This window comes from Bos taurus, chromosome 8 (assembly GCF_002263795.3).
Source record: "Bos taurus isolate L1 Dominette 01449 registration number 42190680 breed Hereford chromosome 8, ARS-UCD2.0, whole genome shotgun sequence".
Lineage (NCBI taxonomy): Eukaryota > Metazoa > Chordata > Mammalia > Artiodactyla > Bovidae > Bos > Bos taurus.
Genome location: NC_037335.1, coordinates 20,636,698 through 20,652,308, shown reverse-complemented (window position 1 = coordinate 20,652,308; position 15,611 = coordinate 20,636,698). Strand labels below are relative to the sequence as shown.

Sequence of the window (15,611 nt, the reverse complement as noted above, 5' to 3'; positions counted from 1 at the left end):
TTTTAAAAAAATTAGTCTTTGAATCTGCAAACCTTTGAACACTATGTATTAATAAAATAGTTTGGACCAAATAAGAATGATTTTTAAAAACCAAACAAACCACCCTATTATAAAACACCGTCATGGACAGGACACAGAGGACTGCCTAGACCAAATGACATATCCGAGCATAAAGTTTAGGTCCTGGAGCCCCCCACCTCCATCTGCATCCTGGATGCACCACTCATTAGTTACATGACCGTGCACATGTTAGTTGACCTCCATGAGCTTCCATGTCCTCAGGTATAAAATGGCCTTAATAGTACTACCCACCTTTAGAGTTGATGCTAAAATTAAACAAAACTTGAACAGAAAGCATTTCCAGTGGTGCCTAAAAAAGAGTAAGTACTCTAATTATTAGAGAAAGGGAAAACAAAACCATAGTGAAATACAATTTCACACAGGTCAGAAGGACCATCATTTAAAAAAAAAAAAAAAACCTATAAAAAATAAATGCTGGAGATGATGTAAAGAAAAGGGAACCCTCCTACACTGTTGGTGGGAATGTAAGTTGGCATAGCCACGGTAGAAAACGGTATAGGTTCAGTTCAGTTTAGCTGTTGAGTTATGTCCACCTCTTTGCAACCCCATGAACTGCAGCACGCCAGGCCTCCCAATCCATCACCAACTCCCAGAGTTTACCCAAACTCAAGTCCATTGAGTTGGTGATGCCATCCAACTATCTCAAACTCTGTCGTCCCCTTCTCCTCCTGCCCTCAATCTTTCCCAGCATCAGGGTCTTTTCCAATGAGTCAGCTCTTTGCATCAGGTGGCCAAAGTATTGAAGTTTCAGCTTCAACATCAGTCCTTCCAATGAACACCCAGGACTGATCTCCTTTAGGATGGACTGGTTGGATCTCCTTGCAGTCCAAGGGACTCTCAAGAGTCTTCTCCAACACCACAGTTCAAAAGCATCAATTCATTGGCCCTCAGCTTTCTTTATAGTCCAACTCTCACATCCATCCATGGCCACTGGAAAAACCATAGCCTTGACTAAACAAACCTTTGTTGACAAAGTAATGTCTGCTTTTTAATACGGTGTCTCGGTTGGTCATAACTTTCCATCCAAGGAGTAAGAGTCTTAATTTCATGGCTGCAATCACCATCTGCAGTGATTTTGGAGCCCCAAAAAATAAAGTCAGCCACTGTTTCCCCATCTATTTGCCAGGAAGCGATGGGACCAGATGCCATGATCTTAGTTTTCTGAATGTTGAGCTTTAAGCCAACTTTTTCACGCTCCTCTTTCACTTTCATCAAGAGGCTCTTTAGTTCTTCTTCACTTTCTGCCATAAGGGTGGTGTCACCTGCATATCTGAGGTTATCGATATTTCTCCTGGCAATCTTGATTCCGGCTTGTGCTTCTTCCAGCCCAGTGTTTCTCATGATGTACTCTGCAGATAAGTTAAATAATCAGGGTAATAAGTTAATACCTTATTAACTTAATAAGATAAGTTAATATACAGGCTTGACGTACTCCTTTTCCTATCTGGAACCAGTCTGTTGTTCCATGTCCAGTTCTAACAGAAAACAGTATAGATGTTCCTCAGAAAACTAAAAAAAGAGATACCATATAATCTAGCAATCCTAATCCTGAACATATATCTACACAAAGCTATATTTCAAAAAGATACATGCACCTCTATGTTCAAAAAAGCACTAGTCACAGTAGCCAAGACATAAAATAACCTAAATCTCTATCAACAGATAAATGCATAAAGAATATGTGGTACATACATGCAATGGAATACTACTCACCCATGAAAAGTAGAATGGGAAATGTCATCTGTGGCACCAAGGATGATAGACACAGAGACCATCATACTAAGTAAGTTAGAAAAAGAAAAAAAATGTGTAATGGAAGCACCCAAATACATAAATATTAACACACATAAAGGTTCTGTTAATGTTCAGAGAAATACAATATAAATAAGAGACATTAACACCCCACTCACATGAATGGACAGATCTTCCAGACAGAGAATCAGTAAGGCAACAGAGGCACTAAATGATACAATAGAACAGTTAGGCTTAATTGATATTTTCAGGACATTACATTAAAAATAAAAAACAGAATAAACATTCTTTTCAAGTGCACATTAAACATTCTCTAGGATTGACCACATACTAGGGCAGAAAACATGCCTCAACAAATTTAAGAGTACAGAAATTATCACAAGCATCTAACTACAAGGGGATGAAGCTAGACATGAACCACAAAAAAAGAAATGAGAATATAGCTATTTCATGGAGACAAAACAACATGAGACTAAAAAACTAATAGGTTAAAGATGAAGTCAAAGAGGAAATTAAAAGATACCTAAAGACAAGTGACATTTCATCTGAAAGCAGCAGAACACACTTTATTCTCAAGTGCACATGCAACATTCTGCTGGAAAGATTACATCTTCAGTCAAAAATCAAGCCCCAGTAAATTTAAGAAGAATGAAATCCTATCAAGCATTTTCTGACCACTATGCTATAAGACTAGAAATCAATTACAGGAAAAAGAAACCTATAAAAAACACACATGCATGGAGGCTAAACAACCCACTACTAAATAACCAAGAGAGCACTGAAGAAATGAAAAATGAAATTAAAAAATACCTAAGGAAAAAAATGAAAACATGACTCAAAACCTGAGAGGCAGCAAATGCAGTTCTAAGAGGGGAGTTTATAGCAATACAATCCTACCGCAAGAAATAAGAAAAATCTTAAATAAACAACCTATCCTTACACTTAAGACAATTAGGGAAACAAACAAACAAACAAAAAATAAAAGTAAGTAGAAGGAAAGAAACAATAAAGATCATGGCAGAAGTAAGTGAAAGAGAAATGAAGAAAACAATAGCAAAGATTAGTGAAAATAAGGGCTGGTTTTGAGAAGATAAACAAAATTGACAAACCTTTAGCCAGACTCATCAACAGGCAAGTTTGGCTTTGGAGTAAATGAAGCAGGGTAAAGGCTAACAGTTTTGCCAAGAGAACGCACTGGTCATAGCAAATACCCTTTCCAACAACACAAGAGACGACTCTACACGTGGATATCACCAGATGGTGATATTGAAATCAGATTGATTATATTCTTTGCAATCGAAGATGGAGAAGCTCTATAGAGTCAGCAAAAATAAGACCAGGAGCTGACTGTGGCTCAGATCATGAACTCACTATTGCCAAATTCAGACTTAAGTTGAAGAAAGTAGGGAAAATCACAGGGCCATTCAGTTATGACCTAAATCAAATCCCTTATGATTATACAGTGGAAGTGAAAAACTGATTCAAGGGATTAGATCTGATAGAGTGCCAGAACTATGGACAGAAGTTCATAACGTTGTACAGGAAGTGGTAATCAAAACCATCCCCAAGAAAAAGAAGGCAAAATGGTTATCTGAGGAGGCCTTACAAACAGCTGAGAAAAGAAGAGAAGTGAAAGGCAAAGGAGAAAAGGAAAGAGATACTCATCTGAACGCACAGTTCCAAAGAATAGCAAGGAGAGATAAGAAAGGCTTCTTAAGTAAACAATGCAAAGAAATAGAGAAAAACAATAGAATGGGAAAGACTAGAGATCTCTTCAAGAAATTTAGAGATACCAAGGGAATGTTTCATGCAAAGATGGGCACAATAAAGGACAAACAGTATGGACCTACCGGGAGCAGAAGATATTAAGAAGAACTGACAAGAATACACAGAAGAACAATACGAAAAAGTCTTAATGGCCTGGATACCCACAATGGTGTAATCACTCACCCAGAGCCAGACATCCTGGAGTGTAAAGTCAAGTGGACCTCAGTAAGCATTACCACAAACAAAGCTAGTGGAGGTGATGGAATTTCAGCTGAGATATTTCAAATCCTAAAAGATGCTGCTGTTAAAAGTACTGCATGTAATATGTCAGCAATTTGGAAAACACAGCAGTGGCCACAGGACTGGAAAAGGTCAGTTTTCATTCCAAACCCAAAGAAGGACAATGCCAAAGAATGTTCAAGCTACCAAGCAATAGCACTCATTTTATATGCTAGGAAGGTAATGCTCAAAACCCTTCAAGCTAGGCTTCAACAGTACGTGAACCATGAACTTCCAGATGTTCAAGCTGGATTTAGAAAAGGCTGAGGAACTAGACATCAGATTGCCAACATCTAATGGATCACAGAAAAAGGAAGGGTATTCTACAAAAACATCTACTTCTGCTTCACTGAATATGCTAAAGCCTTTGGCTGTGTAGATCACCACAAACTGGAAAAAAGATGGGAATACCAGATCACCTTACCTGCCTCCTGAGAAACCTGTATGCAGGCCAAAAACAACAGTTAGAACCAGACATGGAATAACAGACTGGTTTCAAATTGGGAAAGCAGTACTTCAAGGCTGTATATTGTCACCCTGCTTATTTAACCTATATGCAAAGTACATCATGAGAAATTCTGGGCTGTATGATTTTTTCTAGCTGGAGTCAAGATTGCCAGGAGAAACATCAACATTTTCAGATATGCAGATGACACCACGTTAATGGCAGAAAATGAAGAGGAAACAAAGAGCCTCTTGACAAAGGTGAAAGAAGAGAGTGAAAAAGTTGGTTTAAAACTCAACATTCAAATAACTAAGATCATGGCATCTGGTCCCATCACTTCATCCAAATAGATGGGGAAACAATAAAAACAGTGACAGACTTTAAATTCCTGGGCTCCAAAAATCATTGCGGATGGTGACTGAAGTTATGAAATTAAAAGATGCTTGCTCCTTGGAAGAAAAGCTATGACCAACCCAGACAGCATATTAAAAAGCAGAGATATCACTTTGCTGACGAAGGTCTGTATAGTCAAAGCAATGGTTTTCCCAGTAGCCATGTATGGATGTGAGAGCTGGACCATGAAAGAGGCTGAGTGCCAAAGAATTAATGCTTTTGAACTGTGGTGCTGCAGAAGCCTCTTGAGAGCCCCTTGGACAGCAAGGAAATCAAACCAGTCAATCCTAAAGGAAATCAGTCCTGAATATTCATTGGAAGGACTGATGCTGAAGCTGATGCTCTAATACTTTGGCCACCTAATGAGAAGAGCCGACTCACTGGGAAAGATCCCGATGTTGGGAAAGACTGAAAGCAGGAGAAGGGGATGACAAGAGGATGAGACGACAGAGACTGGCATTCACTGATGCCATCCACTGAATCTGTGGATGGCATCACAGATTTAATGGACATGAGTTTGCGCAAACTGAGGGACAGGGAAGAGGGGCATGCTGCAGTTCATGGGGTTGCAAAGAGTCAGACACGACTGAACAACAACAAAAAATTCTCATCAAGAAAAAAAGGAAGAGGACTCAAATCAATAAAATTCGAAATGAAAAACAGAGAAGTTACAAAAGACACCACAGAAACACAAAGGATCGTAAGAGTCAAGCAACTATCTGCCAATTACGTGGACAACCTGGTTGAAATGGACAAATTCTTAGAAAAGTACAACCTTCCAAGACTGAACCAGGAAGAAACAGAAAATATGAGCGGACCAATCACAAATACTGAAATTGAAACTGTGATTAAAATTTTCCAACAAACCAAAGTCCTGGACCAGATGGCTTCACAGGCAAATTTCACCAAACATTTAGAGAAGAGTTAACAACCACTGTTTGCCAAAACTACAGAGGAAGAAACACTTCCAAACTCATTCTAGAGGCCACAATCTTCCTGACACCAAAACCAGACAAAGATAACACAAAAAAGAAAATTATAGGCCGATATCACTGATGAACATGGATATATAAATCCTTAACAAAATAGTAGCAAACAGATTCTAACAACACAATAAACCGATCATACACCATGATCAAGTCAGATTTATCCCAGGGATGCAAGGGTTCTTCAATATAGGCAAATCAATCAATGTGATACACCATATTAACAAACTGAATAATAAAAACCATATGATAATCTCAACAGAAGCAAAAATAGGTTCTGACAAAATTCAACACAAATTTCTAATAAAAAAAAAATTCTCTAGAAAGAGAGCATAGAGGGAACCTACCTCAAAATAATAAAGGGTATATACAACAAAACCACAGCAAACATTATTCTCAGTGGTGAAAAACTGAAAGCATTTCCTCTAAGATCAGGAACAAAACAAGCGAGCCCACTATTACCACTATTATACAAAATAGTATTGGAAGTCCTAGCCATGACAATCACAGAAGAAAAAGAAATAAAAGGAATCCAAATTGGAAAATAAGAAGTAAAACTGTCACTGTTTACAAATGACATGATACTATACATATAAAATCCTAAACACATTGCCAGAAAACTATCAGAGTTCATTGATGAATTTGAGTAAAGTTTCAGGATACAAAACTAATCCACAGAAGTCTGTTGCATGTCACTATGCTAAGAATTAAATATCAGCAAGAGAAATCAAGAAGACAACCCATTTACCATTGCATTGAAAGAATAAAACACCTGGGAATACGCCTACCTAAGGAGACAAAAGACATGTACTCCAAAACCTACAAGATGCTGAGGAAGAAATCTAAGACAACACAAACAGAAGGAAAAGTAGACCATGTTCTTGGACTGGAAAAATCAATATTGCAAAAATGACTGTACTACCCAAGGCAATTTACAGATTCAATGTAATCCCCATCAAATTACCAATGGCATTCTTCACATAACTAGGACAAAAAATTTTACAATTTGTATGGAAACACTAAAGACCCAGAATAGCCAAAGCAATCCTGAGAAAGAAAAATGGAAGTGAAGTTATCAGGCTCCCTGACTATACCACAAAGCTGGAGTCATCAAGACAGTATATTACTGATGCAAAAACTGAAATATAGAACAATGGAACAGGTTAGAGAGTCCAGAGATTAACTCACCAACCTATGGTCACCTAATCTATGACAAAGGAAGCAAGAATATACAATGGAGAGAGAGCCTCTTCGATAGTGGTGCTAGGAAAACTGGACAGCTACATGTAAAAGAAATGAAATTAAAATACTCTCTAACATCATACACAAAAATAAACTCAAAATGAATCAAAGAGCTAAATGTAAGGCCTGATACTATAGATCTCTTAGAGGAAAACAGAGCCAGGACACTGACATAAATCACAGCAACACTGTTTATGTCCCACCTCCTAGAGTAATGAAAATAAAACAAAAATTAAAAATGGGACCTAATTAAATTTAATTTTGCACAGCAAAGGAAACCATAAACAAAAAGACAAACCTCAAAATGGGGGGAAAAAACTGAAAACAAAGCAACCAACAAGGGATTAACCTCCAAATGTGCAAACAGCTCAAGCAGCTCAATATTAAAAAAAAAAAAAAGAACCCCATCAAAAGACAGACAGCATACCTAAATAGACATTTCTATAAAGAAGACATGCTGCTGCTGCTAAGTCACTTCAGTCATGTCCGACTCTGTGCGACCCCATAGACAGCAGCCCACCAGGCTCCATAGTCCCTGGGATTCTCCAGGCAAGAACACTGGAGTGGGTTGCCATTTCCTTCTCCAATGCATGAAAGTGAAAAGTGAAACATACAGATGGCTAAAGACAAAATGAAAAGATGCTCCACATCACTAATTATTAGTGAAATGCAAATCAAAACTACAACATGGCATCAGTTCAGTTCAGTTGCTCAGTCGTGTCCGACTCTTTGCGACCCCATGAACTGCAGCACGCCAGGCCTCCCTGTCCATCACCAACTCCCAGAGTCCACCCAAACCCATGTCCATCGAGTCGGTAATGCCATCCAACCATCTCATCTTCTGTCGCCCCCTTCTCCTCCTGCCCTCAATCTTTCCCAGCATCAGGGTCTTTTCCAATGAGTCAGCTCTTTACAACAGGTGGCCAAAGTATTGGAGTTTCAGCTTCAGCATCAGTCCTTCCAATGAACACCCAGGACTGATCTCCTTTAGAATGGACTGGTTGGATCTCCTTGCAGTCCAAGGGACTCTCAAGAGTCTTCTCCAGCACCACAGCTCAAAAGCATCAGTTCTTCGGTGCTCAGCCTTCTTCACAGTCCAACTCTCACATCCATATATGACCACAGGAAAAACCATAGCCTTGACTGGATGGACCTTACTTTATACCAGTTAGAATGGTGCTCACCAAAAAATTTACAAACAATAAATGCTAAAGAGGATATGGAGGAAAGGGAACCCTGCTACACTCTTGGGGGTAATGTCAGTTGGATATGGCCACTATGAAGAACATCATAGAAGTTCCTTAAAAGAGTAAAAATATATAGCTACCATATAATCCAGCAATCCCAGTCCTAAGTATATACTGAGAGAAAACCGCTGTTCCTTTCGTCTGGGTCCTGGTGTGCACAAGGTTTTTTGTAATTGCTGTAATTCAAAATTACAGTTTGAATTACACTGTAATTCCAACAGTGTAATTCAAAAAGAAACATGAATTACAACGTCCACTGAAGTACTATTTACAGTAGCCACAACATGGAAGCAATCTTAATGTCCATCAACAGAGGAATGGATAGGGACTTCCCTGGTGGTTCAGTGGCTAAGAGGCTTTGCTCCCAATGCAGGGGGCCTGGTCAGGGAATGAGATCCTCCGTGTTGCAACTAAGAGTTCACACGGCACAACTGAAGATTCCACACACCATAACTAACACATCCAGCATGCAATAAAGACTGAAGATCCCACATGCTACAACCAAGACCTCGCACAACCAAATGATAAGTAAACATTTAAAAAACAAGGAAGGAAGGAATGGATAAAGATGTGGTGTGTATATATATACACACGATGGAATACTACTCATTCCCGCAGGAGACTGAGCCAGACCTGCCTTGGAATGTCTGAGTGTCTCCTGGGGAGACATGGGTCAGCAGTGATCTGCCATGGGGACAGGAGCTCTGGCTGCAGCAGATGTGCGAGGAACAGAGTGTGGCTTAAGTATTCTTGGAGGAGGTTGCCATTAGCTCCACTATGGAGCAACTGAGCAGAGGACCCACAAACCAGAGAACAATTATACCAAAAAAGTTCTCTCGCTATTGTGAAAGTTCCAGGGCCCACAACAAACTTCCAGCCTGGGTATCCAGCAAAAGGACTGAGAACCTTCAGGGAAACAGACTCCTGGAGGGCACAACAAAACCTTGTGTTACCCAGACCCAGGAGAAAGGAACAGTGACCCCACAAGAGACTGAGCCAGACTTGCCTGTGAGTGTCTGGGAGTCTCCAGCAGAGCTGTGGGTCAACAGTGGCCTGCTGCAGGGTTGGGGGCATTGACTACAACAGTCCTGGGAGCTGCGGCATGCTGCCATTAAGTACTTTTGAAGGAGGTCGCCTATATCACCATTACCTCACCATAGTTTGGCCTCTGAACAAACTACAGGGAGGGAACACAGCCCCATCAGCAGAAAACTGGATTAAAGAATTACTGAGCATGGCTCTGCCCACCAGAGCAGAGCAAGACCCAGTTTTACCCACAGCCAGTCCCTTCTTTCAGGAAGCTTCCACAAGCCTCTTATCCTCATCCATCAGAGGGGAAGACAGAATGAAAACCACAATTATAAAAAACAAACCAAACTGATCACATGGATCATGACATCATCTAACCCAATGAAACTATGAGCCATGCTGTGGCCACCCAAGACAGATGGGTTATGGTGAAGAGTTCTGACAAAATGTGGCGCACTGGAGAAGGGAATGGCAAACCACTTCAGCATTCTTACCGTGAGAATCCCATAAACAGTATGAAAAGGCAAAAAGATATGACAGTGAAAGATAAACTTCCCAGGTCAGTAGGTACCCAATATGCTAATGGAGAAGAGTGGAGAAATAACTCCAGAAGGAATGAGGAGGCTGAACCAAAGCAGAAACGACCTCTGTTTGGAAGTGTCTGGTGTTGGAAGGAAAGCCCAATGCTGTAAAGAACAATATTGCATAGGAACTGAAATGTCAGGTCCATGAATCAAGGTAAATTCAAAGTGGTCAAACAGGTGATGGCAAAAGTGAACACTGACACTTTAGGAATCAATGAATGAAAATGGAACAGAATGGGAGATGACCATTACATCTACTACTGTGGGCAAGAATCACATAGAAGAAATGGAGTAGCCCTCACAATCAATAAAAGGGTCCAAAATGCAGTACTTGGGTGCAATCTCAAAAATGACAGGATGATCTCTGTTCATTTCCAAGGCAAGCCATTCAATATCGGTGTAATCCTAGATTATGCCCCAACCACTAATGCCGAAGAAGCTGAAGTTGAACAGTGCTATGAAGACGATAAGACCTTCTAGAAATAATACCAAAAAAAGAGATGTCCTTTTCATCATAGGGGACTGGAATGCAAAAGCAGGAAACAAGACATACCTTGAGTAACAGGCAAGCTTGGCCTCAGAGTACAAAATGAAGCAGGGCAAAGGCTAACAGTTTTGCCAAGAGTACGCACCAGTCATAGCAAATACCCTCTTCCAACAACACAAGAGACAACTCTACACATGGACATCACCAGATGGTCAATACTGAAATGAGATTGATTATATTCTTTGCAGTCAAAGAGGGAGAAGCTCTATACAGTCAGGAAAAACAAGACCAGTAGCTGACTGTGGCTCAGATCATGAAGTCCTTATTGCCAAATTGAGACTTAAATTGAAGAAAGTAGGGAAAACCACTAGACCATTCAGGCATGACCTAAATCAAATCTCTTATGACTATACAGTGGAAGTGACAGATTCAAGGGATTAGATCTGATAGACACAGTGCCTGAAGAACTATGGACAGAGGTTCATAACATTGTACGAGAGTTCAGTTCAGTTTAGTCTCTCAAGTGGCCCACTCTTTGCGACCCCATGGAAGCACGTGAGGCTTCCCTGTCCACCACTAACTCCCAAAGCTAGCTCAAACTCATGTCCATCAAATCAGTGATGCCATCCAACCATCTCATCCTCTGTTGTCCCCTTCTCCTCTTGCCTTCAATCTTTCCCAGCCTCAGGGTCTTTTCTAATAAGTCAGTTCTTCGCATTAGGTGGCCAAAGTAGTGTAGTTTCAGCTTCAACATCAGTCCTTCCAATGAATATTCAGGACTGATTTCCTTTAGGATGGACTGGTTGGATCTCCTTGCAGTTCAAGGGACCCTCAAGAGTCTTCTCCAACACCACAGTTCAAAAGCATCAATTCTTTGGCACTCAGCTTTCTTTATAGTCCAACTCTCACATTCATACATAACTACTGGAAAAACCATAGCTTTGATAAGACAGACCTTTGTTGGCAAAGTAATGTCTCTGCTTTTTAATATGCTGTCTAGGTTGGTCATAGCTTTTCTTCCAAGGAGTAAGCGTCTTATAATTTCATGGCTGAAGTCTCCATCTGCAGTGATTTTGGAGCCCAAGAAAATAAAGTCTCCTACTGTTTTCCTTGTTTCCTCATCTATTTGCCATGAAGTGACGGGACCAGATGCCAAGATCTTAGTTTTCTGAATGTTGAGTTTAAAGCCAGCTTTTTCACTCTCCTCTTTCACTTTCATCAAGAGGCTCTTTAGTTCTTCTTCATTTTCTGCCATTAAAGTGGTGTCATCTGTGTATCTGAGGTTATTGATATTTCTCCCAGCAATCTTGATTCCAGCTTGTGCTTCATCTAGCCTGGCATTTCACATGATACACTCTGCACATAAGTTAAATAATCAGGGTGACAATATACAACCTTGATGTACTCCTTTCCCGATCTGGAACCAGTCTGTTGTTCCATGTCCAGTTCTAACTGTTGCTTCTAACTGCATACAGATTTCTCAGAAGACAGGTGAGGTGGTCTGGCATTCCCATCGTTTTAAGAATTTTCCACAGTTTGTTGTGATCCACAGAGTCAAAGGCTTTGGTGTAGGCAATAAAGCAGAAGTAGATGTTTTTCTGGAACTCTCTTGCTTTTTTGATGTAAGATGTACAGGAGGTAGTGATCAAAACCATACTCAAGAAAAAAAAATGCAAAAAGGCAAAATGGTTGTCTGAGGAGGCCTTACAAATAGCTGAGAAAAGAGAAGTGAAAGGGAAAGGAGAAAAGGAAAGATATACCCATCTGAATGCACACTTCCAAAGAATAGCAAGGAGAGATAAAAATTCTTTGGAAAGATTAGAGAACTCTTCAAGAAAATTAGAGACACCAAGGGAACATTTCATGCAAAGATGGGCACAATAAAGGAAAGAAACGGTATGGACCTAACAGAAGCAGAAGATATTAAGAAGAGGTGGCAAGAATACACAGAAGAACTATACAAAATTTATCTTCATGACCCAGGTAACCATGATGGTGTGATCACTCATCTAGAGCCAGACTTCTTGGAGTGTGAAGTCAAGTGGGCCTTAGGAAACATCACTACGAACAAAGCTAGTGGAGGTGATGGAATTCCAGTTGAGCTAACTCAAGTCCTAAATGATGATACTGTGAAGTGCTGCATTCAATATGTCAGCAAATTTGGAAAACACAGCAGTGGTCACAGGACTGGAAAAGGTCAGTTTTCATTCCAATCCCAAAGAAAGGCAATACCAAAGAATGTTCAACCTACTGCACAACAGCACTCATCTCACATGCTAGCAAAGTAATGCTCAAAATTCTCCAAGCCAGGCTTCAACAGAATGTGAACCGTGAACTTCCAGATGTTCAAGCTGGATTTGGAAAAGGCAGAGGAACTAGACATCAAATTGCCAACATCCTTTGGATCACCGAAAAAGCAAAAGAATTCCAGAAAAACATCTACTTCTGCTTCAATGACTTCGCTAAAGCCTTTATATGGATCACAACAAACTGTGGAACATTCTTAAAGAGATGGGAATACAAAACCTCCTTATCTGCCTCCTGAGAAACCTGTATGGACTTCAAAAAGTAACAGTGAGAATCGGACATGGAACAATGGACTGGTTCAAAATTGGGAAAGGAGTACATCAAGCTGTATATTGTCACCCTGCTTATTTAATTTATATGCATTATGAGAAATGCCAGGCTGGATGAAGCTCAAACTGGAATCAAGATTGCTGGGAGAAATATCAATAACCTCAGATATGCAGATGACACCACCTTAATAGAAGAAAACGCAGAGTAAGTAAAGAGCTCCTTGATGAAGGTGAAAGAAGAGAGTGAAAAAGTTGGTTTAAAACTCAACATTCAAATAACTAAGATCATGGCACCCAGTCCTATCACTCCATGGCAAACAGATGGCGAAACAATGGAAACAGTGACAGACTTTCTTTTCTTGGGCTCCAAAACCACTTCAGACAGTGACTGCAGCCATGAAATTAAAAGATGTTTGCTCCTTGGAAAAAAAGCTATGACAAACCTAGACAGCATATTAAGAAGCAGAGACATCACTTTTCCGACCAAAGTCTGTGTAGCCAAAGCTATGGTTTTTCCAGTAGTCATGTACAGATGTGAGAGTTGAACCATAAAGAAGGGTGAACACAAAAAAATGATGCTTTTGAACTGTGGTGTTGGAGAAGACTCTTGAGAGTCCCTTGGACTACAAGGAGATCCAGCCAGTCAATCCTGAAGGAAATTAACCCTAAATGTTCATTGGATGGACTGATGCTGAAGCTCCAAAACTTTGTCCATCTGATGTGAAAAGCCAACTCATTAGAAAAGATCCTTATGCTAGGAAACACTGAGGTAGGAGAAGTGGTGACAGAAAATGAGATGGTCGGATGGCATCATCGACTCAATGGACATGGGTTTGAGGAAACTCAGGGAGACAGAGAAGGACAAGGAAGCCTGGCATACTGCAGTTCATGGGGTCTCAAAGAGTCGTACACAACTGAGTGACTGAACAGCAACAACAGTTTGTGGAATCTAAAAAAAGGGGGTACCAATGAACTTATCTACAAAACAGAAATAGACTTATAGATGTAGAAAAGAAACAGAGTTACCAGGTGGTACAGGGGGGATAAATTAAGAGAGCTGGGAGTGACACAAACACACCACTATATATAAAATAGATAGAAATAAGGACCTATTGTATACCATAGGCAACTCCAATCAATATTCTGTAATGACCTATATGGCAAAAAACTGAACATATGCACCGAAGAATTGATGCTTTCTAATTGTGGTGTTGTAGAAGATCCCTGAGAGTCCCTTGGATTGCAAGGAGATCAAATCAGTCAATCCTAAAGGAAATCAACCCTGAATATTCATTGCAAGGACTGATGCTGAAGCTCTACTACTTTGGCCACTTGATGCCAAGAGCCAACTCACTGGAAAAGACCCTGATGCTGGGAAAGGTTGAAGGCACAAGGAGAAGGGGGCAGTAGAGGATAAGATGGTTAGATAGCATCACTGACTCAACAAACATGAATTTGAGCCAACTCCAGGAGATACTGAAGGACAGGGAAGCCTGGTGTGTTGCAGTCCATATAGTCACAAAGAGTTGGACATGACTTAGCGACTGAACAATAACAAATGCCTGATTCACTTTGCTGTACACCTGAAACTAACACAACACTGTAAACAGCTATACAGCAATAAAATTTTCTTAAAAAAGAATATACAATGGGAAAAAATCTGCCTCTACAACAAGTGATGTTGGGAAATTTGGAGTGCCACATGTAAATCAATGAAGTTAGAACACACCCTTCTCAGTAATCTCAAAAAAAAAAAAAAAAAAAATCACAAAATGGCTAAAAGACTTAAACACAGACATGACACCATAAAACTCCTAAAAGAGAATGTAGGTAAAACAGTCTCTGATATACATCATACAAATGTTTTCTTAGGTCAGTCTCCCAAGGCAATACACTTCACCGTAGCCAAAAGGCCTAGAAGCCATCCCATGGCAACAGAAACAAAGAAATGGGACCTACTCAAACTTAAACTCTTTTGCGTCACAAAGGAAATATAAACAAAATGAAAAGACAACCTAAAAAATAGGAGAAAATATTTGCAAATGATGTGACTGAAAGGGCTTAATTTGCAAAATATGCAAACAACTCATGCAACTCAATAGCAAAAATCAAAAAACTCTATCCAAAACTGGGCTGAAAATCTAAATAGACATTTCTGCAAAGAAGGCATACGGATGGCCAATAGACACACAAAAAGATGTTCAACAACACTAATTATTAGAGAAATGCAAATCAAAACTACAATAAGGTATCACCTCACACCAGTCAGAAAGGAAATCATTTAAAAATCTAAAAATAAAAAAAGTTGGAGAGCACGTGGAGAAAAGGGAACCCTCTCACACTGTTGGTGGGACCGTACGTTGGTGCAGCCACTGTACAGAACAGTATGAAGTTCTTCAGAAAACTAAAATAGCTTTCCTTATGATCCAGCAATCCCACTCATGGGCATATATTCATATGAAAGAATAATTCAAAAAGATACATGTACCCTAATGTTCACAGTAGCACTATTTACAACAGCCAAGTCATGGAAACAATATAAATGCCCATCAACTGACGAATGGATAAAAAGGTGTGGTACATATATACAATGGAATACTACTCAGCCATCAGAAAGGATGAAACAACATGCCATTTGCAGCAACATGGATGAACCTAGAGATTATCATACTAAGTGAAGTAAATCAGAAAGAGAAAGAGAGATACCATATGACATCATTTATATGTGGATTCTATAATACGG

The 15,611-nt window shown here is 39.8% G+C and overlaps 1 long non-coding RNA gene across 1 annotated transcript; it reads right to left on the bottom strand.

Moving 5' to 3' along the window:
• Nucleotides 1-29: 29 nt before the first annotated feature.
• On the bottom strand, nt 30-14,596 carry LOC132345926 (uncharacterized). Its single transcript, XR_009495519.1, has 2 exons — nt 1,795-14,596; nt 30-1,430 (listed from the first exon to the last, which is right to left on the bottom strand). It is a non-coding gene; the product is annotated as an uncharacterized lncRNA (long non-coding RNA).
• Nucleotides 14,597-15,611: the final 1,015 nt, after the last annotated feature.